This window comes from Macaca nemestrina, chromosome 14, assembly GCF_043159975.1.
Source record: "Macaca nemestrina isolate mMacNem1 chromosome 14, mMacNem.hap1, whole genome shotgun sequence".
Lineage (NCBI taxonomy): Eukaryota > Metazoa > Chordata > Mammalia > Primates > Cercopithecidae > Macaca > Macaca nemestrina.
The window spans coordinates 53,550,256-53,573,178 of NC_092138.1; the positions used below are offsets into that span (position 1 = coordinate 53,550,256).

Genomic DNA, 22,923 nt, shown 5'->3' on the forward strand with positions numbered 1-22,923 from the left:
GGGCTTCCGAATCTCACCAGGCTTCCCCGACAAGGTTTCCCTGGACTCGGTGGAGAGCGTTGAGCGCCCAGAGGAGGCCGATTCCAGGTCCAAGTTTGCAAACCCCGAGGCCCAGGGCGCTAACGGGGAGTCAGAGCAGCTAACATGGGGGTTACTTTATGTGTTCATAAATGTATTTATAAATATATATAAGTATACACACATATGTGTGTCTCTAAAAGTCTCTTTTTCCCCCTACTTCGCAGCCAAGGGGTCCTGTCCCTCGAAAGAAAATAAAGGCTTAGCCCCTACTGCCCCTCCCTGCCTCTCTAGAGGGAACCTGACGTTTAAGCCCGGAGTACCTGTGCGGGGTGCTATACTCTGCTTCAAACGCAAAGTAGGAAATCCTGCACTCGGCTATGAAAACGCTTGCCGCTAGCCGCATCCTTCTAACGCCCCCCCACGCAAGACCCGAAATGGCCAACTCTTCACCGAGGGGGCGTCCCATCGCTGCCTCGCCTCAGCCCGCCCCCTCGCCAAGCTCAATCCCTTTTCCCCAGAAAAACCTGTGCCTGTCCTCAGACCCGGCCCCACGGCTGGAAGTCAAAACCGAACCCGGAGCCACGCGGCTGGAGCACGTTTTTACACCTGCTCGGCCGCTTAATTACGAGAGCACCTGTAGTTGGGATTTTTTTTTTTCATTGCAAAGGCATCGGTTTTAGCCCTTCTCCTAAAATACTACTTTAAAAAAATCACCTGTCATACCTACCTGAAATTGTAGGAGGTAAGAGAAAGGAACCAAGCAGTGGGCGACCGAGTCGCCGCAAGAACGTGACTGAGGTTACAGCTTCAAGGGCATGATGCGGGTTTGATGCAGCAAGGTCCGCTAAGGGCGTCCAGCGCTCCCCGCCCCCATGCGACGGGCGGAGCGGGGTTGGGGGGAAGGGAGGGGACTCGTCTAACCCAGGGCGGGGGTGGGAGAGGCAAATTTGCCCTCTTGGGCGAATTCTAATCAGCATAGTGAGAGTAGGGGACTCAACCAAGGTCAAAAGCGAGACAGGCCATCCCTCAATTTGTGGGACCCAGTCTGGGGACACCGGATACAGCTAATTGTTTCTATATCAGCACTTCTGTGTCACCCCAAATGCGATTTGCAATTAAATGACCTTAATTGACTTTGTGTGGGTTCCTGGGAAAACGGCTCAAAGCGCCTGCGCCTCTTTGACCTCTCGGTAAATGGTTAATTATAATATTCCCATCCCAGGCACGCGGGATTGCTAAAAATGCCTATTTCCAAAACGTTAGGCGAAAATGGGCCTACTTAATTTGTCAATCCAAACCTAAAACTCTTAGAATGCCCTACGCCCTACTTCCTGACGCTGACTAAATTATGGGAGAGCTCTCAAAAGAGTTCCCCAAGTCTTCCAAACCACTTCTGCCTACAACCATAGCGGTTTTTGTGAAGAGCTGCAGAACAGGTTAGGCTTTATGAAGCGGGGTGCCCAAGCACTTGGTTAAAAGAGGGAATGGGGAAGAAGTGCCTGCTGTAAGACACACACAGGCAACGACAGCAATAAGAAAGGGCGAGAGTTAAAAAATAAAATGTTAACCCCATAGCAACTTTGAAACTCTCAACATATTTTTTTGCGAACTTATCTGTTCATTTTGACAAATCTTTCAGATGTCCCATTTAAGAAGCCATTTTGCCATTAAGTCTTAAGGCCCAAACACATTTCCTACCCTTCTGTTCCCCAAAATACGAACACCCTTTTTCTGACCTTTAGAAACTCATATTCAACTTGGAAAATAATTTCTTCAGTTACTATTGTCTGCTGTGTAACTTTCTAAAAATTTTCATTTTAAGCCTACGTTTTATAGGTTGCAGTTAATAGTGTAGGCCTGGGAAATAAAACATTAATCTCCTTCCCACCCCCCAGAGGATGGGTATAATAAATAGGGGTGCGGAGAAAGGCTGAAGGTTTAGAATCTTAACCAACTGGAGTGTTTGTACATGAGAAGGGCAGGGGACAGAATCCGTGCATTTCGGGGAGAAAGTACAGAGACCTACATCCCTGTCCAGCAGTGTTAAGAGTAAATACTAAATGGTTGCCTATTTCTCTCACCCTCGCCATAATAAAACCAGACCTGCAGCTGGTAATTACGAGAGAAAATACCCAGTCTCGCCATCAGTTTTTGCTAACCGGTACTTGAAAATGGGAAACGGGGAACGTATCCAACCTCCAATTTGTCACAGTTGTATAGCTCTCGTATTAATTCTGTACAGACGTGAAATAGGTGGGTACGTAGCAACGTGCTGGGCATAAATTAAGCAACAATGGCCACGCGAGGTCTCGTCCGCCGCGGAGCTCCAGTGGTGGGCACTGCCACCTTGCCATCCCTAGCCCCCACCGCCCTTCGCAGAGTCGAGTCCGGGAGGCTGACGGTGCGCTGTCTTTCCCAGCCGGGAGAATGGGTGGGGTGAGGAGCAAGGAGACGTTAACCCCAGCCGGCTTTGTAGCTTTTCCCCATCCTCTGCCTCCCGAGCACCACATGAGCGCTCTCACGCACACACACTCACCCACACACCCTCGTGCCAATAATTTAAACTTCTGTTAGGCAAAGCCAGCACCTCGTTCCACCACCACCACCCCTTCCGCCCTCCCCGCCCCACGGGCATCCTCCCCCTTTCCCACATCTACCCTGGATCCTCTCTTTGGCAGTAGAAAGCCAACTGGTTTCTCCTAAACCCTGAGAAATCACAAAAGTTAAAATGAAGCGTGTGCCTATCTGCCCAGCTTCTCATCCCCAACCATCTTTCTCCTGGCGTCAATTTAACAATAGCTATTCGAGGAAGGCGGGGGGGGGGGGGGCGATAAGGAGGGGGTAAGGGCTACGTAGCCGAGTTGGCTCCTATGGTGGCTGCGAAGACTCGCGGCTGCAAAGGGGTTCCCCCTCGCCCCAAAGGCGAAGTCAGCCGCGTAGGACCAAGGACAGGGCTTGGAATCCACTTCCCAGAGCCCAGCACAGCGAGGCTCCCAAGCAGCCGCCACTTCACAGACACAGCTCCAAGGATCTTATTTACGCTTTTCGAACAAAGGGAATCTCATATCCGGTACAGGCTTAAGAATTCAGCCCCAAACTGGCTATCTTCTTTTAAAACTGAATTATGATAATTGAAGTCCCTGAATCAGAGCCCGCATACAATGATGAGTTTTGACAGCTTCTAACAACCCTAGCCTCAGCCCAGCCCCAGCCCCAGCCCTCAGGCGGCATGTACTTTTTCAGTCAACTACAACTCGCTGCCTGGTGCAGCATCTAAATTCCATCTGGCAATCCCATCTCCCCAGCACATGCTATCTGGTTAATGCAATTAAGCCTGTGGTTTTCGCTGGTCTAATCTGCCAGTCCAGGCTTCTGATTCCCCTTAATGATTCTAAAGCCTCTCCGGTTCTTCGGTTGCTGAGCGAAAGTAGAGGCATGCATCCCCAACACCCAAGTTATCCCTCTCTTCCCACGAAATGAACTTCCAATCTCAATGCTGAAGCTCACTCCACATCTAACCTCCCATCGTACCCCTGCTCCCCCCTGGCCACATTTGCCACTGAAGTTTCTGCCATGGACATTTGCGAATATTCAGTACGCTAAGCATGCGTCCACCGTCTTTTAGTCTAGCTCTTTAAAATTAAAAAAGCAGAACAGTAGCTTTGAAATGAGACAAACATGTGCAATTAACTTCATATTCTGTATTCCGCTCACTTACAGGTTTTCTGGGTTTGCCAGCGCATCGCTGCAACTAATGATTAAAGAAACCAAACCGAAACTTACCTTTCTCCCTTAAGGTTTTTGTGTGTGTGTGTTTTTAAAATAACGGTGCAGTTCTCCCAATAAGGATGAGCAAGAAGCTGCTGGATAGTTCTCTTAAGACAGCACGAAACCTAAACTGTGCTCGGCTTAAAAGAAGCAAATAAAAAGAAATGCTTTCGACCCCAAAGTCCAATACTAAAAGAAATGGCGAAAAAAAAAATATGAAAGGGGAGGGGAAACTTAAAAAAGAGTTTAAAAAGACGGAGAGACTGCCCTCCTATTGCCGTTCAACTAAACAAAAAGGGGCAAGAAAAACAAACCAAGGAACAAAGAAAAGAGACGAAAGAACGTTTTTTCAAAAAGACGATGTCTTTCTCCTTGTTGCTTTTTAGTAGGTCGCTACAGGAGTAAGCTGCTGCATCTCTAACTGAGAACAGAAATAGGGGGGAGGACGTCTTAAAAGGGAGGTGGACTGGACCACAGATTTATAGCACCGTATCACCAACCCCTTCTCTGCCTCCGCACTGCCGTGTGTGCAGCTGCTCTGCCAGGCTCCTATCCCGGGCAGCACGCGCGGAAGTATACGTCGAATCGCGCCACAACGTAACTTGCTCATCGCCCCAGGATCCTGATTGGTCCAGACGTTTCCATTGAGGCCGACCAGGCGGGGCCGCGTGAGACGATTGGCTATGGGTTTGTGTCACTCTCGAGAGCTCAATGGAGTCCCGTTTCAAGGTAAGTTGTGCGGGGAGGTACACTCAACACTGGCGGCGAAGGGAAATGCAAGAAGCGAAAAGAAATGTGGAGAGAGCAACGTGGGAGGGTTGGAACTGTACTATCAGAGTTTGCGATATGGCACGATCTCCTTTCCTCTTAAATCTTTCTGCTTCAGAAAGATTCATTTCCTTTGCCATCATTGCTGCATCTATGGCATATTTCTTTATAACATTTAACTCCCTGTCCGGTATGTATGAGTCATTGAGAGCTCCCTCTCTTTGATCTGAGTGAAAGGGATGAATGTACATTCATTACTTGCCTGCATGCCTTTTTTCAATTTGTGTTCAGTACTGTATTTTGTATTAGATGTTAGGTAATCGTATGTCTTTATTTTAATATATGCATATTTCAGATTTATGTGACCCCATCAAACCCTTTTTAAAGCATCCTTTTAAGATAAGGATGAAGTCAGAAATGCTCTCAAATAAAGCTGCACGGTTTGAATTAGTTTTCACTTCATGTTAGAATAGAAAAGTGAAGGATAAATATCCTATCCAGAAAAAGAGGTACTGAGTAGAGCTAAGGTCCTTCACTTCGAGGTGTCTAATGGCTCTCAAAAAGAGCAGCTGTATATAAAACCGCAACAAGCCACTCCTCTGCATTTGCAGACAGGTACAGTCCTTGGGCTACACATGTATTGCTGACAGCAAAGATAGTCGAACCTTTATCAGGGCTCTTTCTGTGAGGATTTAAGAAGTTTAACCAGAAGACCAAGTGCTGTCAATGTGTCTGCTTCATAGAGGAAGACTACTTTATTACAACTCCATATTTTAACAGCATTCAGGAGACCGAATACAGTTTTATGCATGATAATTGTTTCTTCCTCTAAGTGAAAGTGAGGTCCTCAGGATCGTCTGGATGTGTAAGTAGACACAATATTCATTTGACCTACGTTCTTTTCCAGCCAGAATTTCTCCTTTCAATCTTGAAAGATAGCACCAACTTCCTAGACAGTTCTTACCATTCTTACACAAACAATGTAATGTATCTTCTCCAGAGGCACATGCCTTTTTGAAAGGGATTCCTTTACATATTTACAACTAGTCACTATCTTTGAGAATGCCAGAAAAGAAGACACAGGTAAGAGTTACAGATTGCAAAAGGATGGGGTGTCCTGGAGGGGAATGGGACAGATGATCCCAAAGCAAAATGACTTGGAAGTGAGGAATACCGTAAATCAGTGTTCTTTGAGAGTGTCCTTAAGTGTTGATAAATGATTAATGGTGAAAAACAGACCTGTTTATCTCCCGTGTAGCCTGTATAACAATATACGAGTTCTATTACTTTGCATGACAATAACTGGGGGTTGAGAATGAAGGCCTGAATCTATGCCATCTTATAATTAGCATTTATAAAATCATGCCTTAACCTCTACCCCCACTTTTTATATAACAACCTCTGGAGTCTTAATTTCAACTTAAAACTATTCTTTAGATCTGGATGAAACTCATAGCAAGAAGAAAGAAAAGAACTTTGAAGAAATGGAGTCAAGGGGGAAAAGACAGAAAGACTCCACCCCATCTAGAATAGATGTATGAATAACAAAAGACTGGGTTTGTAGTCATCTTCCTTCAACCCTCCCCTTGTTCCCAGCTCCCTACAGAGAAAATAACCTTTAAATGAATAAAATTTGGGGAAAGTATAATACTGTTTGATTTAATCAGACTTACCTATGAAGTGAATTGTCTTTCCTCCTTCTTAACATACTCTTAAGTTAATATTGAATTAGCTGCATATGCCCATACAATTTCAGTACATTGAAGTAAATCTTCACCATTATAATTATATAAGTGCCTTCTAACTAGGTGGAAACTAATACTTTTTTTGGGTGCATGTTTATATCCACAAAAAAGATTTGTAGATAACTATGATATCTATCTGTAGATAACCCAAAATGATAGGGCAGGTGTGGAAAGCTGGGAGTGACATGGAGTAATAAAAATCTAGCATGTGTATTATGTAAAGAAATTACATGGAAAACAGTAAAATTGTTCATTCAAATGCAAAATGCTAAATTCTGTAGATTCAGTATTTATGGGTTTTTTTCAGTTCAGGAAGAGTGACAAAATATTATTCAAAGTATTGTCATCCCTAATATGTTGTGTTTTTATGTAGGTAAAAGGGACTTAATTTAAAAAGTGAAAGTATCTTAAAATACTATTTTACCTCCTCATTAAAACAGATGTTTTTACATTTTAAAACTTTTAAATGGATAGATGTATTATAAGTAACATGTACTTTTTCAACTTTTAAGAATAAAAAATATTGATTACAGCCACTTTAAAACAAGTGATATCTGGATGTAGATTTCACTTTGAAATTCATGTTTCATAGCTTGAAACATTAACAAATACATACTATCCTGCGATTAATTAATGAAGGCTATGTGCAAACATCTCACTTAAGAATAAGCAAAAAATGCAATGAACCCCTTTTCACTCAGTTTGGTAAAATAATTATCCACAACATCTGAATTTGCATTAGAAAATATTTAAAAGACATTTGAATATGATTAAGTCATATGAACTCTGACATATCTTCCAAGTTTCTGGCATTATTTTGAATTGCAGCAGAAAAGGGAGAGATGGAGTGACTGCGAACTTGGAGCAAAAGTGTGAGGTGGATAAAGTTGCAAAAGAATTGTTCTCAAAACTGAAAAAGTAATGAATTTGATTATTTTACTAAAGTTTCTATATAAAAGAACATTTATTCACAAGAATATGCAAAGCTGTTGTGGAAAATGTTTTTTAGGATAAATAACTCCCTTACACTAGAGGTCCTGGGGGCAAAGGAGGGAGTGATTTTACATTTTATAATAAAGGTTACTATAAACTACTTGTAACGTTTTTTAAGTAAACAAAGAAGTTAAACTATTAAAATGAGCTTAAATGTTTGGCTTAAGGCAGTAATTTCCAACAGTAAACCTTCTTAGGTGAATAAAAATATTATGTGTTAGTTTGGTGGAGTAGGGGGTTGTGGTTCATAATATTGGACATGTGATAGTTTAATGTCTGCATGAGAAATACAGATATCATATACCTTGCTGATTACTCTTTTATTCTTCTTAAAGTAGTATGTGGACTTGCCTTCCACTGTAAGGGGGGAAAAGTTGTGAAAATTGACACCAGTGTGAATTTATACCATGGCAACCATGCAAGAGAGAGAGGCAAGAATTAGCACCATGGACAGAGACGAGCAGCCCTCAAATTAAGATTTGCAAAGCTTGACACAGTGTTTTCTGTCCCTTTCTGTGAGACACGGAAACTGCGCGTCTTGGGAATGTTTCTTTCTACGGGACTTTGTGGAAAAGACTGTCCTACTCCACAGAAACTCATTTATTTTGACTTAGGCTGGCTTTTCTTAGGACTCAGCCATCGTGACAAACCGCCAGGAAAGTTAGAGCCCCGAACTGGCTGCGCACCTTCCACTGTCCTCTTTTACATACACTCCCTTGCCGGCGTGAGCCCGCCTTTCTTCAGAGTGTTCATGCAAAATAAATGCAAATCCAGGTAGTCTTCGAAAAGTCTGGTAAACCTGCTCCAGAGTTTTTAATCCTCGAATTTCCCAGCTGGAATTGCAGCAAAAATGCTTATCTGCTCACCCTTGCTCCCTTCCCCCGGTTCTTCTCACTGCTCCTTCCAACCCCTAGCAAAGGGGTAAAGCCTTTTACTCGAAGGTGAGTGACTCCCAAGACTATTTTGCGAAAGATTCTTTACATTGCAAACACTTTCGTTGGGGACAGTGCCGGGGCGGCAGTGAGCGCGATCTCAAACATCCTTTACTTTCTCTTTACATTGTGTCTTTAAACTCCTGTTCAAGGGGGAAAGACTGTAAAGAGAGCACACTCAACGAATATTCCCCCTGAATCCTGAGGTTGCTGTTCAAACTTAAAGACGCATGAGTTGTTCATTTAAATGTTCTTTTTAAAAATGTAACTAGTGTCGCGGTAAATCTTTGAGACCAGCTTAGGTTGGTTCTCCCTTCCCAGCCCCCCCACCTACACACACACTTTTTTTTTTTTCCTGGACCAATGTACGAGGTTCATTCTCCTTTAGATGATTTGCCTGCAGATATTCAGACTAAGATCTGTTGCACATGTCCCAGAGTGTCTAGGAAATATATTTGCAGCCTCAGATCGACGATTATTTTATGTAGACGCTCTCACAAATGTCCCCAGATTTCCCTCCCGTCTTTTACTCAATAGCAACTTTTAGGAGGATAGACTCACGTCTTTCCTGAGCATGCAAAGAGAAAATCTAGGCGACTAGGCGAGGGTGAAGGAAAAAACAAAAAACAAACAAACAAAACAAAAACTGGAGGTGAAAAAGGGCAAATCAGAGCCTCAGGTCCGTTTCTTTCAGGGATACTAACAGCCTTCTTTAAGCTTCCCCCTGGAGCCGATACATCTCATGCAAAATTAATACAAGCAATTAAAAATAGCAGTTTCCAAAGTTAAAGGAAACCATCTGTCTCAGCTGGTAGTAATCAGTCTTTTCTCCGGCCCCTTTACCGGGACCTCCGATGAAACGGTTTTTCTGCTTCCGATGCTCGGAGGCTCTTTCTTATATTGAAGATTTATGTTTCCACTTGTGTGCGATACACGTCTAATTTGAAATAATAAAGCCGGGCTGAGCAACCAGTCAATCAGAGCCATCCAGGGCGCTCGGCACGCCGCCCTGCCCCCCACCTCCCTCCGGTCTCTAACTCTTTCCCTCCTCCCCCTCACGCTCTCCTGGCCCTCCCCCCCTCATTCCTCCCTCTTCGGCTCTCACACGCGCTCACACTTTTACCCCCACGTGTGTTCAGATCAAACCCTTGCCCCACAGAGCAAGTGCCGGCACCGGGCCACGGTGACAAAGGCGGAGTTTGTATCAGAAGAAGACTGAGGCCCGGGGAGACACAGCGGCTAGAGAAACAGCTGTCTTATCAGCCCGCTGCAGAGATGGAGATGGCTCGAGAGGTCCTCAACAGATAATCACTTGAATAGGTTTGCAATGCGCCAAACTTCACGCTTGATAAGGCCAACCCAATGTAGAGAGAAGCCCAGATCCTGCTCCATTCTGTTTTATCTGGGCTGTAAATTAAGAAATTGAAATTCAGGTGGCAGAGGCAGCAGTCTGCTGATAGACCGCTAAAGTAAACTGTCATTAAAATGCTTTCGGCAGGCAGAGGGGGCGCCTGGAATGGAATATTGTTTTAAAAAAAATGTAGTGGGAGGGGGCAGTGAGAGAGAAGAAAAAGCCCAAGGGGCTTAAAAATTATTTGGGGAAGGGAAGCTGTGAGGAGAAGTGGAAAAGGGACACAGCATCTGGCCATGATTCCTAATCATAGCTACTGTGAATAAACAAATTGAAAAGTACAGTATGGAGTTGTGTAAAGTTTGGTGTGATAAGAGATCAAGGGACAATTTAAATCAGTCTGGTATAAAAGGGAATTCCGTCTTCATCTGAGCAGGGGTGAGGGGAAGTGGATATCAAATGGACTCTAAAGTTTTCCTATCGTTGAAAGAAAAGCAGATCAACCGGATACAGAGGAGTTACCATAAATTGAAGTTAACCTGTCCTTTTGGTTGCAGTGATAGGGCCACGGGAGAGATTCCAGGATGATTTTTACAATAGCCTAAGAAGTTGTCATCTACAGGAAAGAATCTGCTTACCTACTTACAGGAATAACAGTTATTTTTCAACTCCCTCCTCCCTTTACCCAGGTAATTACTATAGGATAATACAGGAAACAAAAAAAATCCCAGGTATGTACTCTAACACATACCTGATTCTTACCCCACACTTTATATCTACATTTTTCTGCTGCTCTTTGGGATATGAGGTTTGAAATTTTATGCATTATTTAAATAGATGTTTTCACAAATATTTAATATGTGTAATGACCAGCATATAGCCAGTGACATTGTCGTCTTGATTCATTAATGTCTTAGTGTTGTACCTTGTTCTTTGTGTCTTAAGTGAATTGCAAGTTCGTTGGTGTCCATTTATGAGGTGCATAGCAAGTATGAGAAGATACATGGCATTTTCCACAAGGGCATTTACATTTTAAGTCTTAGAAACATTTATAAAATTTACCTTCAGCTGACAATACATAGTTAATGCAGCTTTAGAAAATGAATCAATTTTTATTTTGTTTAACTTCAAAAATGTGACCAATGTCAGAATGCACTTAACTGACAATATAAAGGCTTATATCACTTTAGGGTAAGGAAAAATAAAAAATGAATTTGTTGGAAAAAATGATGAGAAAAATTTTAACATGCTGTCATAAATTTTAGCAACTATTAAACTACTTGAATTAAAAACAATTATAAACTTTGAAGTTGTTATTTGATTATTCATAGGGTAGTAAGCAAATAAATATAGGTCATGAAATCTCAAAGACATTTCTGTTGAATTGTTATATGCAAAAATCCTTCATATCTAACAAAAAATAGGTGTTTGGGGTTTTTTTATTCTTTTAAATTTAAGTGTATGGATGAATTTGTGCCTTGTATCCTTTAATGAGAGAGAAATTTATGGTTATGTAAGCTAACTTTTCCTTTCCATACCATCATTTTCCATAAAGTTATATTGGTTTAAATAATGGCTACTATATATGTATATTAAGAAATATTATTTTAATGAATTCCAGCATTTTAGGCAGTATTATATTATCTCCAATAATCTGATAACAAAGATATTTTTCTGCTTGTTAGAAAACAGTTTGAATTACCAGCTTTAATAAGCCCCTTAAGCTATGATTTTTATTTTTTTCTTAATCAAATTGAAAATATGCACACAACGGACAGCTTAAACTATTCTTTAATACAGGTAAGACTTTTTTAAGATGTGAATTTGCATAAAGATGAAAAGATACACTGTCGCTAAGTTTGAAATGTGAAGATACTTTATAAATTTAAATTATAGCATTTCAAAACTAAGATAATTTTAAGAAGTGACATTTTCATTATGAACATAAAATCTTTTAGCATGAAATTAGTATAAAAAATCTTGTTTTTATATACTTTTTTGTCACAAAGCGAATGCTATATATGGTTTCTAAAGGCATAGCAATTCATTATAAATGATGAAAAATAAAAAATAACTAAAAATGTAAAGTTAGTTTTTTAAAGGATTTTCAATTATTAATCCCCCTCTGTGAGAAATGGGATATTATATTTTTAAGGCAAACAATCTTCCTATGATGTATTAAGGCAAAAATGTTGGAAGCTTTTGAAATATCCAAAAGTCTTAATGTTTTTGTTTAATGACTGATTATAATTCTATTACCAAAAATATCACATATAACTAATTATGTCCTTCCAGATATAACATTTATCATCAGGTAAGGGTCAAAGGAGCAATACATAATCCCTTAGTATTTCTAAATATTTTTCTTAATCTTTGACAAAAGGCCCATTTCAATTTGATTCAGCATCCTCTGAGTGCCTAGCATGTGCCAGAATAACAATATTAGATTAGAGACAATAAATGCTTGAAGGAAATCAGATTATATTTTAGGAAATGATAGTAAATAGAAAATTTGAGAGGTTTAAATAACTCTGTTAATATATTGTATAATGCATATTCACAGTGTGTCTGGTTTATGTTGTTGTTATTTTTTATCCTTACAAATTTTTGCACAAAATCACTTTTTAAATAATATAACTTGTCAAAAAATTACTCCTTTATGTAGGAATATCATAGAAGGGATATTATCCTTCTAGGAGCTACAGTTTTGCAAATTGCTAGTGGCTTGGGTTTTGACTTTAGACACGTGGATTTGAACTTCATTTCACGGGGCCTTGGACAAGTTACTTTATTGCTTCTAAACCTTGATTTTCTAATCTATAAAATTGTGATAATAATGCTTAATTTAGAATCACTGTGAGGTTAGATGTAATCATCAGTATAAAATACTCAAAACTTCCTGGCATGGAGGAAGCAGTCAATATATGGTAACTACAATTATGAGAACAAAAATGGTAACTTATCACATTTATTTGATGGAGCCAGAATTAGAATTCCTGCCTTTGCATACTGTCTCTTTTTTTTTTTTTTTTTTGAGACGGAGTCTCGCTCTGTCGCCCAGGCTGGAGTGCAGTGGCGCGATCTCGCATACTGTCTCTTAAATATTTTCATTAGCTCTCATTAATGTCCCAACTAATATATTTCATGATAAATATTATCTCACATTTCTAATTGCAACCAAGTTTAAAAGGCACCAAAAGGCATAAAGTCTTCTATCTGCCCTGTTATGTGACTTCAATATATTTCCCAATACAATTTCATGATTCACCCATAAAAAGTTGTGGGTCTTCAAAAAGGAACTGAGTCTGAGATCCCATTTGACTGATATAATAAAAAAAAAAACCTTAGATTTTTATCGTACCTTTTATCACAAAAAGCTCAAAGTACTTCTACATATTTATCACTGTAACCCCAGGAAGTAAAGAAGGACATAAATTATCTCTCATTTTCAGGGGGCATAACAGAGGCATTAGGAATTTAGGTAACATTTCTAAGGTTAATAGAAATAGTTTTCCCGGATGTCAGTCTTTCTGCAATCTTACTGTTTTTGGCATTAATTATGGCTACTGTTACTTTAGTTAGGCTCAAACATTAGTGTTTGGCATTAACTATAGCTTATAATTCAGTTAATTACTTGATGAAATCAAGTTGAGTCAAATATATACCATCACAGTCTAATCAAATTAAAATATTTTGATTTTATGTTGAGACACTTTTATTATTCAATTTTATATATGCATACATTATTCTTATTTACAATTATGTGTTAATTTCTAAGGCAAGATTTTAAAGGTTATTACTCATTTATGGCATTGAAAGGAACTAGTTCCAATCTACTTATCACTCACCTCTCCCTCGGCTCATTCTCCCATTTCCACATATATTTTTATAGGCTATTATCTTTATTCCATTTACATAGGCTAACAGTATTTTCTGCTCTAGTTTTCTATTTAGATGGTGCTTGAAAAATCTATCAAAATAAATATCTAAAGGAATATAGAGGTAGATTATATAAAGCGCTTTTTATAATGGTTTTTTTTTTGTTTTGAATAAAACAAAAGTGTATAACTAACATCCACTTGACATTATAAAATATAGAATATCAGAAGAATACTAAAACTTGCTTATGCTTTATAGTTTTGCAGTTCCCTCCTGGGCTTACACTGCTATGAATTGATATAGATGGAGCTATAGCTGTGTTCAGTGAGTAAGTGAAATGGAAGGAAATATTTTGCAGCCTTATAAAAGAATGAACCTTAAACTTTTAGAAATCTAAATTCATTGTAGGTAACAACAGAAAACAGACTTAATGTTTTTGTTTTAAGCTTCAATGGGCATCTGTCTGCATCTTAAATGTATCATATAATTTAATAAAATTGATCCACTCAAGGTCAAGCCCAGTCATGTGACTGCCAGACTTCTATGAGCAAGTGTAATTAGCACCAAGAAGAAACACATATGCATGCACACAGAACAGCCAGTGCTGCTGTTTATTGCCATTTCACACTAACCCCTCTTAACTCTTCATGTTGATGTGATTAAGTAGAAAATCCATTTCTCTGATGAGGCTGAGGATACTGTTGTAATAGAAATAATATTCTATACCTTTGATCATTGTCATTCTAGTATGAGAAATTAGAGAATATGGTTGCTTGAAATGTCAGTTTTTGTAAATGTGAGTTGGAAGATGTAACACAAATGAATGGTGTTATAGACTGTTTAAGCTGCGTGAGTAACAAATAGACATTTCCTTGAATTACTTTGACACAATTTACTGTGAATTTTTTCCTCTAGATGGTATTTCTAGATTCCTTGTGCAAACAATAAAAAACTTTCTTTTATGTCAGTGCTTATTATTTAACTTATAGAGTCCTGATGTATACTGAATACTAATATTTCTAGATGTAAAATGAATATGAAAAGATACATGTGTCTCCATATTAGTTATATCAAAAGGATACATGAAAGTTTGAGCCTCTTTGTAAGGTTTGTATGAAAGAGGAAAATACTCATATATATTATAGTGTTCAGTCATTGGTTTTAAAAGGTCTTTATATAAATCTACTCAATTGGGTGTATGTGCATGCGTGTGTGTGTGTGTGTGTGTGTGTGTGTGTGGTTTAGAGCAAATAAAAGGAGGTTGAGAGGTGAAAATTACAAGAATTTGTTGGAGTATACCAGCCTGTCTATAGTAGAAGAAGTAGGCTACAAAGCATAGGAAATCAGGTTTGTGGGTATTGTGTTGTCACATTATGCTGGCTTTGAAAGCCAGTAGAGGGAAGTACAGATATACAACTATTAGAAACAGGATACACCTATTGACAACTGTGAATTTTAGAAATGCCAACCAGAAAGATACCCAAAGGTAGAGGAATTAGAACCAACATATAAGCAGGGTTAAGAAGCTTTCGTCGAAAATTCGAGACTCCTTGCAATGAGGTGGCAGAGTCAGACTATAATAGATATGAGGAAAAGACTGACAGGTATAGAAGAAGGGTTCATGACACTGACAATAATGAAAGTGTTTTGATGGCCAAAATATTTCCACCAGCACTGGGAAAGAGATAGGGCTCTCAGCATATAATGTTTCTGAGCCAACGAGCCCACGGACAAGTCCACAGAAGCTGTGAGGGAGAGAAACCAGGGACAAAAGCCTGTCAGGCTGGTGCTCTACATAGCCCTGGACGCCTCTAAGATACCTTTGTGCCTAAGGGAGGGCATTGAAAACACTGCTGGGAAAGCACGCACTGTGGCATTAAGCAAAGATCTCTAGATGTGGAGAAAGGGGACATGAGTCCTAGTATTATTTCTCCCACTAACTAGCTGATTCTCTTCAGAAAGTCACTCTGACTAAACTTCATGATTCCCGGGAGGAGACTAGATTAGTAATAATAATGTAAGCTAGGTGGCATTCTAATGCTCTACATGCATTAAATCAGTTAACCCTCACAAGAATCTTATCATTTTACAGATAAGGAAACTGAGGAAGTTAAGTAATTTGCCCAAGATAACACAGCTAGAAATTAACAGAGCTGGGATTTCACCATAAACAGGCTGTTTCTAGGGCCCAAGTCCTTCCTTAGCCACAATTTATTAGAGTACCTCTAAGGTACTTCCAGATGTACAATGTTGTAATTTTAAAGAAATAAAACAGAAATTACAGATGACATAACACTTGCAAGAGAACAAAAGCCTACGGAAAATAGATATTACAATGAACATAAACAGATAAAGCTCTCCTTTTTATTTCAGAAATAATCATACTCCTATACCTTGCCGTGCTCTCTACTGCTGACAAATAGAAGAGAGAGAAAATTTATAGTTGGATGATTTGTTCTTTTAAAAAGATTCAGGTCAAATATAATAGAATTTTGAGAAATATTTTATATAAGATGTCCTTGACTGTTCTAACCAGCAGGTAACATTGTTTTGTGGTTTAATTACTTAGCTTTTACATATTTTAAGATGTCTACTCCATATAGTAAACAGTTACAAAGCCATTAAAAAAGTGTTTATTATGTAATGAAATGTGAAGATATTTATGAAAGATTATTAAGCATATTAAACATCATATAAAGGATGTTTACTAGAACACTAAACAGTGGCTATTTTGAGGTAATGGGAGTTGGATTTATAGTCACTTTTTTTCTTTACATTTTCTGCATTATTGGGTTTGTGAAAATTCTGAGCATGCATTCTTATTCATAAATCAGAAAAACAGGTAGTTTATTGTTTCAGAAAGAAAAAACTCTACAGCTCAAGCTTGAGGGCCTACAGCCACCAGGTGGGAGCAGGCGCTAGATGCTGGATGGTAAGGACCAGTGACCTCTTAAAAGACAACTTAGATAAAGAGAGAGGTCAGAATAACACCCTGTGGCTTTACAGTTTATAAACACAGTAACATTCACTTATAAAAACACATTGAGATTTAATACACATGAAAAATAGATATGACAAAAATCTCAGAAATTGCTCTACCATTTTCTTAGACAACAATATCAGGTATAACTATCCTGTCCAATTAAAATTGCCTAATATTAATTATATACCATAAAATAAATTATTTCTTTCACTTACTATCTGTATTATGGCCAAGGAATGTTCTTCTTTTCAATGAATTAATCATTTCTTTTTCCCTATTAAATCTTTTCTCAAATTGCTCAAGAATCTCATAAAACGAACCTTCATTCCCAGCCAGTAAAACCCTTAAAGTGATTTGCTTATATTTCTATGGCATATAAGTAAGTGAAAACCATAATACAGTAAATAATTATAATGAGATTGAACAAAAACTGGCTTCCAGACAGGTACCATTAGTGAATTGCTATTTCAATGTCCTAAACAGTCACCTGAGTTAATTCAATTTTCATATTGTTTAATTTTTGTCTTTAAAATCACTCTTCAGAGAATGGAAAACTGGCTCAATATCTCAACTGTGACTGATGGCACAGTTTCTGAACATTCTTACTTATTTCGTTTTGCTATTTAGAAATATTCTAATACCATGACCAAGAATTTAACAACAGCTATCTAACAGGTATTATTTATCTTAAAAGGAATACTGTTATTAGATTTATGACATTGGTAGAACTAGAAAAGAAGGTACTAAGAAAAAATACAAAAATAAACTTATTTTTTAATATGATGTATTTTAATGTGTTCTGTTATCTTTTAAGTTTTATAAACCACAGACATATATTAATTGTAAGATATGAATGACGACCGTTTTGAAAAAAAACTTATTTGTCATATACAGAGGACATAAAGTGTCGCTGCCCTCACTCAGGCACTCATTTGACTCATGGTGCAGTCTTGAATAATTTTAAACCAAACATGACTGCGGCAATCAATTTTCGTCCAATTTATTGGGCATGAGTTAAAGCCAATTAAAAAACCATTTTTGGTGCAATTCAAGAGGAAAACTATATAAACCCATGAAAAACAAATTTCAGTCCTAGACATGAGTCATCACTATTCTAAATATTGGTGTCAGTCCCAAATCAAAAAGAACAAATCCTAAAATTGCGCAGTCCACACTGGAAACTGCATTTATCAGCAATGATTTTACACAATTATTATTTTTTATAAGAAATTGACCTGAAAGGAAAATCATGCTCTTCTGCCTCATATCTGAATAATTTTTACAATGAAATTAATAGGTAGTTTACAGCAGCTCCTTGAGTTTCTGAATTAAGAACTGAGATAAAAAGTCATCTATGACCTTTATATAAAGAAAGCAAAACATTTTACCTATAATTTTAAAGTATCTTTTACCTATTAGACCATGTCTTCTTTCACATGAATATAGTGGCTCTCTTTTAAGGCCATAAAATGAAACAATCCCTGTACGCTCCAGATATTCTTAGGGTAATCAAAGCAGCAAAATTGAAGCTTCTAGGTTGGAAATTACAGCTATAAAATACGGCCATACATTTTGAATCTGTATATTAAAAAGGCCTTTCAAGTTCACGGTTGTCTCGGTTAAAAGTATTCACGCAGACCTGAATTCTGGTTCTCCCTCTCCTGTGTCCTTGGTATATGACTTTGGGCAAGTTGCCCAACCTCTCTAAGCCTCAGCTTTCTCATTCTTAAAATGGGTATTAAAAATAACCTACCTTTTAGGGCTGTTGTGAGCATTAAGTGACTAAAGTATTTGTCAAGTACCTGGCACAGAGTGAATCTTCATTAGATGACAGAACTGGATAAAGGAAAACCCACTGATTCTCACACATGGCTGTGCAACAACGCCTCAACCTACCTGTAAGGTTTTTTCTTTTCAAGTTCAGATGCTTCCCCTCTACCTCAAGAGATTTCACTGTAATTCTGAGGTGTAATCTAAGCATATATGTGTATGAAAAGCTCCACAGTTGATTCTGATGAACAACTGATTTAGAGCAAAAATCAGTACAGGTTTTTCAGTTGTGCAATTTACATGGGGTTAAACAGTGGCTTGAACTATTTTGGTTCTGTTATCTCTGCTCAGCAGATTAATTGGAAAAAATGCCAATTTTATACTTTGTTTTATACTGAAAAAGATTTAACTAGGATATCTTTAAAAGATTTTATTTACATTCATATTGCTATGAGGTCACAGAATAAGTGTGATTTTCTACAACTTCCTGTTAGTAAAATGAAAGAACCTGTGAGATAACCCTGGGAAATTGTAGTCATTCCACTGGCATAGATATATTCTAGTGTTTGTTATGTTTGTTACTTCTATTTAATAAACATAGGCAGATAAGCCAAAATTACTTAATCAGTTTTTTCAGTTATATTTTCCTTTTGAGTTAGTTCATTTCTAACTGTGCTACTTCAAGTAAGCACTCTCCTCAATGATAGAGATCAGGTGGTGCCATGCTGTTAAGAAAAAAAAAAACTACCAGAAAAATATACATGTTGGACTGACATGACCACCCCACAAGTTACTCACCATGATTGTTTAACAGAAACACGCACATTTTCCTTAAGAGCCAATTTTAAATATTAACAGAAATCAGGACTCTCCTTAATATCTTCCCCTCAGTGGAGACTAATTTATTAGATGAACAACCTGTTACCTTGGAAGGGAAAGTGATATGTCCTAGTAGATCTTGGGTATTAGCAATGTCAGTAAAGGTGGCAGTGTAAGCCTAGGGGAACAAAGGACAGTCAGATCCTAAAAGTATCAAGAGAAGATGATAAGGAGGTGAGGAAACAAATCAGATAGTTTCCACCATTTGTTCCTAGGGCAAGTCTGGGTGTAGCTGGTACATTCTCAGACTTACGGCATTTATAGGCCTTCTTGGTAGGAAACCAGAGTGATTTATACCCTGGCATATCTCTATACTGGAATTCAGAGAAATTCCAATGCTGCTACACCACCAGACAGAGTTTTAATTTAGAGTTTCTAGAGAACAAGACTATTGTTATATCCTCTCTGTGGATTTAAGAATGCAAACTGCATAGATTACCTTAGGGCTCATTGGGACAATACTTATTCTCTGGGGACTCCCTACCCTTGGGGTTTAGAAATGACTCTGCAATCTAAATATAATTCAACATCATGTATTGGCAAGCTGTTGGTAGATCAAGGAGATGCTGGTCAAAATGTCGATGAGGGAGTTGGTATGCTCAGATTCTAGTTTTTAAACTTTTTGTGAATCACTGTGTTTCTACATATAAAGCGAATGATTGTGTTTACTTGTTTTACTTTGTAGGGTTATTGTAAAGCTAAAAGAAAAGTAAATCTAAGAACACTGGAAAAATTTTTTATTGGCATAAGAAATTAGAGGAAAATAATTTTTAATGTATATAACTTTCTAGTAAATTATACAAATGCCTGTCAGGAACATATTTCCTTTTTTAAACTTAAGTAAACTTTTTCTTTTTCAATATGATTCTTGAAAATTTCAAAATCAACTCATCAGATAAGAACTCTATGTTAAAACTTCAAAAAGTGAAATTGCCTGACACTTGCTGAAATATCATGGAACACGAAAAAGAAAATCTATAGAAAATGCAGAACCTTCCATTTCCTTTTTTGTTTATGAATATAAGGTTTTATCTAAGTCTTGCCTGAGACAATTAGTTTCAAAAACGTGGCTCTTTGAAATTTCAGAGAGGAAAGAGCCCCTTCAGAGTTTTTCGTTTAACCAGCAGAGAATTGCATTGTCACAGCTGGAAGCTGAACAGCTGTTGACTCTGACATTTTTCTGTTCCCCTGAGTGAGAGTTCAAGGACCCTCTCTGTGCCATCAGGAGGACAGCCAGTAAAGGGATCAGAAACAAGTTCCAGTGCAACTCAACTCCAAGGCCACCCTAGAAGACTGGAGAACAGATCTCAGAGCCACTGTCCCCCAAATGGTAGAGACGGTCTCCCTGTTGAGGAAAACCAGCCTCCATGAGAATCTACTTTCTGACTCATGGCCAGATCTCAAGGCTTATGTTACCTGAGGCACCCTTGATATTGGCCAGTCTCAGGAATTTGCTGTCCTTTTAGAATTTATCAATATATATCTCTTTTTTTTCACATATATAGGAAATTTCCTTTTCACTCAGAGTGCATTTCTGGGTGCTTCTTAGTGGATACTAAATAGCTAACTCCATTTTAATTTTATAGAAAGAAAAACAAACAAAAAGAATATTTCAGAATAGCTGTCACTGCAGCACTATTTATTGCATCCACTAGAGGACTCCTCTCAGAATAACTCAAAATCTCTCCCTTCTCATTCTCTATGGCCTCTGGCATTTGATGCTCAACTAACTCTTGAGTTGGGCCATTGGCTACATATCAGTGTTAGAATGAAAACATTCCCCCTACTTTAACACCTCCTGCTAGTTCAATAAAGCGATGTTTAAATAACCGAACTGGCTTCAATGAACTGTACTTGCCATTTTTTCCTGCTTCTTAGCTAGATAAAATGGAGATAATTAGGAAGTGGATGAGCAGGTTTAATGAAAGCCAGTTTCTTTTGGTATACTCCTGAAGCAGCAATCATCATCTGTTTGGCTTTTGAAGAGCAACAATTATAATCACTTAAACCCCCAAGGGGAACAAAAATAGAATTTACATTAGCATATAAAATATACAGCTGGATTGGGCAAGCCTACAAAATTCTGGGGAAATCATTCTAATCTGAATGCTATTCAAACTCACAAGTAAAATGAGTTCAAGAGTATTTTACATACTTCCTTCCTATAAAATAATACTTATAACAATGTTGAGAGGATTTTCCTAAAAATGAACACAGGGAAATAAAAAACTGTTGCCAGGAGAGAATCCCAGAGGGAATAAGCTAAACTGTATTGTCAAGATATCAGAGAGCAAAATGCATAATGATATTCACACAAAGTACTAATCACTCTGAAGTGAAGGTTTTTTACAGTAAAACTACACGTGTTTAGGAGTTTAAGAAACAAATTTTGTTCTGATCACTGGTATAACTTACTTATAAATAAGGAAAATTTCAGATTAATAGTACTTCCCTTCTCCTCCACTGCAGATGTGAAAGTAATATAAAGGAAAGTGAAATTGCTTAAGTTGATAATCTATTGTTATAAAACAGAACTCTGTTTCCTATTTTAAAATATTTTCATATCATTTCCTCTCAAACAATCTCTTTCTTACACCCCCCTTTCTAACTGTAGCCCAGATCACAGGCAACCTCCCTCATCATTTACATTATTTAATTATATCTGCTTTTGTGTGCCTTTCACAGTTTACAAGATACTTTTTTTTTTTTTTGGTAGAGCATAGAAGAATGAAAATGGGGCCTTTGCTTTATCCATTATGCTACTGGCAACAAAACACTAACATAATCAATATATTAAAGGCTTTCCCGGCTGTGCACATTTGTCAAAGGCAGTGTATCTGAGAAATTACACTAATGAATCTTGAACAACTCAGCATCCTACACAGAAAACTTGTTCTCTCTCATTATAAGTACATATCAATATGTAAAGACAAGAAAAATATATACTTCATCTTTCTATATATTATTTGAAGAGCCACTGTTACATTTCTTTAAAATGGAAAAAAAAAGTCAGTAAGCAAAATTCCACCGCCACTGAGAAGCCTTCCTGAACACCACACTAAAGCCAACCACAGGCATGTTAGCGATAGCTTCTTCTGTGCTCCTAAAAACACTTTTTACATATCTCTGATACCAATTATCTCACTACGTTATAACCATCTGTTGACATCTCTATCTCTTACACAGAGTATGCATTACTTGACAGCACAGCCATCTTCTCCAGCCAAGTATTATCAGGTTCTAGCACTGTGCCTAACCCAGTAAGCATGTAATAATGTCTGCTGAGTGAAGTGTATCATTCACTGCATTCTAAGACATCAAAATGTGGTATTCATGGTAGGAATCAAACTTATATATTAAATATCATCTCTACAACAGTGTAAGATTTAATGATAAATTAAGCACTGAGAAATTAGAAATTCAAAAGTCTAGATTTTTGTAGCAATCTTAGCTCTAATTATCTTTAACAAAGGATCATGGTAGTATTTTAGATTTTGTTAAATATTTATAATGTTAATCAGCTCTTTAAACTATCTATCCCATAGTTAATTATTTTTACTGAAAACACTTGAAAAGCTGAGTTCTTAGTTCTTAATGGTAATGACCTCAGGTTTCATTAACTTTATAATCTCTATTTTTAAAAAATTAAAAGCATTAACACTGCCTTCTCAGGCTTTGTCAATGTCTGTCAAGTGAGGCGGTATCTAGCTTGTGTTACTCTGCCCTTTCTGTAATGCTCTGAGAGGCTTTGAAAATCTACAACATATAACTTTACTTTGAACACAAAATGTGATGATTTTATATTCAAAAGGATTTACAGGGATAATTGTGGTG

The 22,923-nt window shown here is 37.9% G+C and overlaps 1 protein-coding gene across 22 annotated transcripts in view; it reads right to left on the bottom strand.

The window, feature by feature from the left end:
• The window catches only part of LOC105498395 (ELAV like RNA binding protein 2), a 159,472-nt gene that overhangs the window by 131,065 nt on the left and 5,484 nt on the right, over window positions 1-22,923 (bottom strand). For 5 of the 22 annotated variants that reach the window (XM_024798166.2, XM_024798164.2, XM_024798161.2 and 2 more), the window contains exon 1: window positions 749-1,117. The exons of 4 other annotated variants lie outside the window; for them this stretch is intronic. The gene's annotated coding sequence lies outside the window, so the exon portion shown is untranslated. Of the gene's footprint in view, window positions 1-748; window positions 1,118-3,804; window positions 4,370-22,923 lie in introns of those variants that run through there. 13 more of the 22 variants (XM_071077873.1, XM_024798159.2, XM_024798165.2 and 10 more) reach the window with 10 other exon arrangements.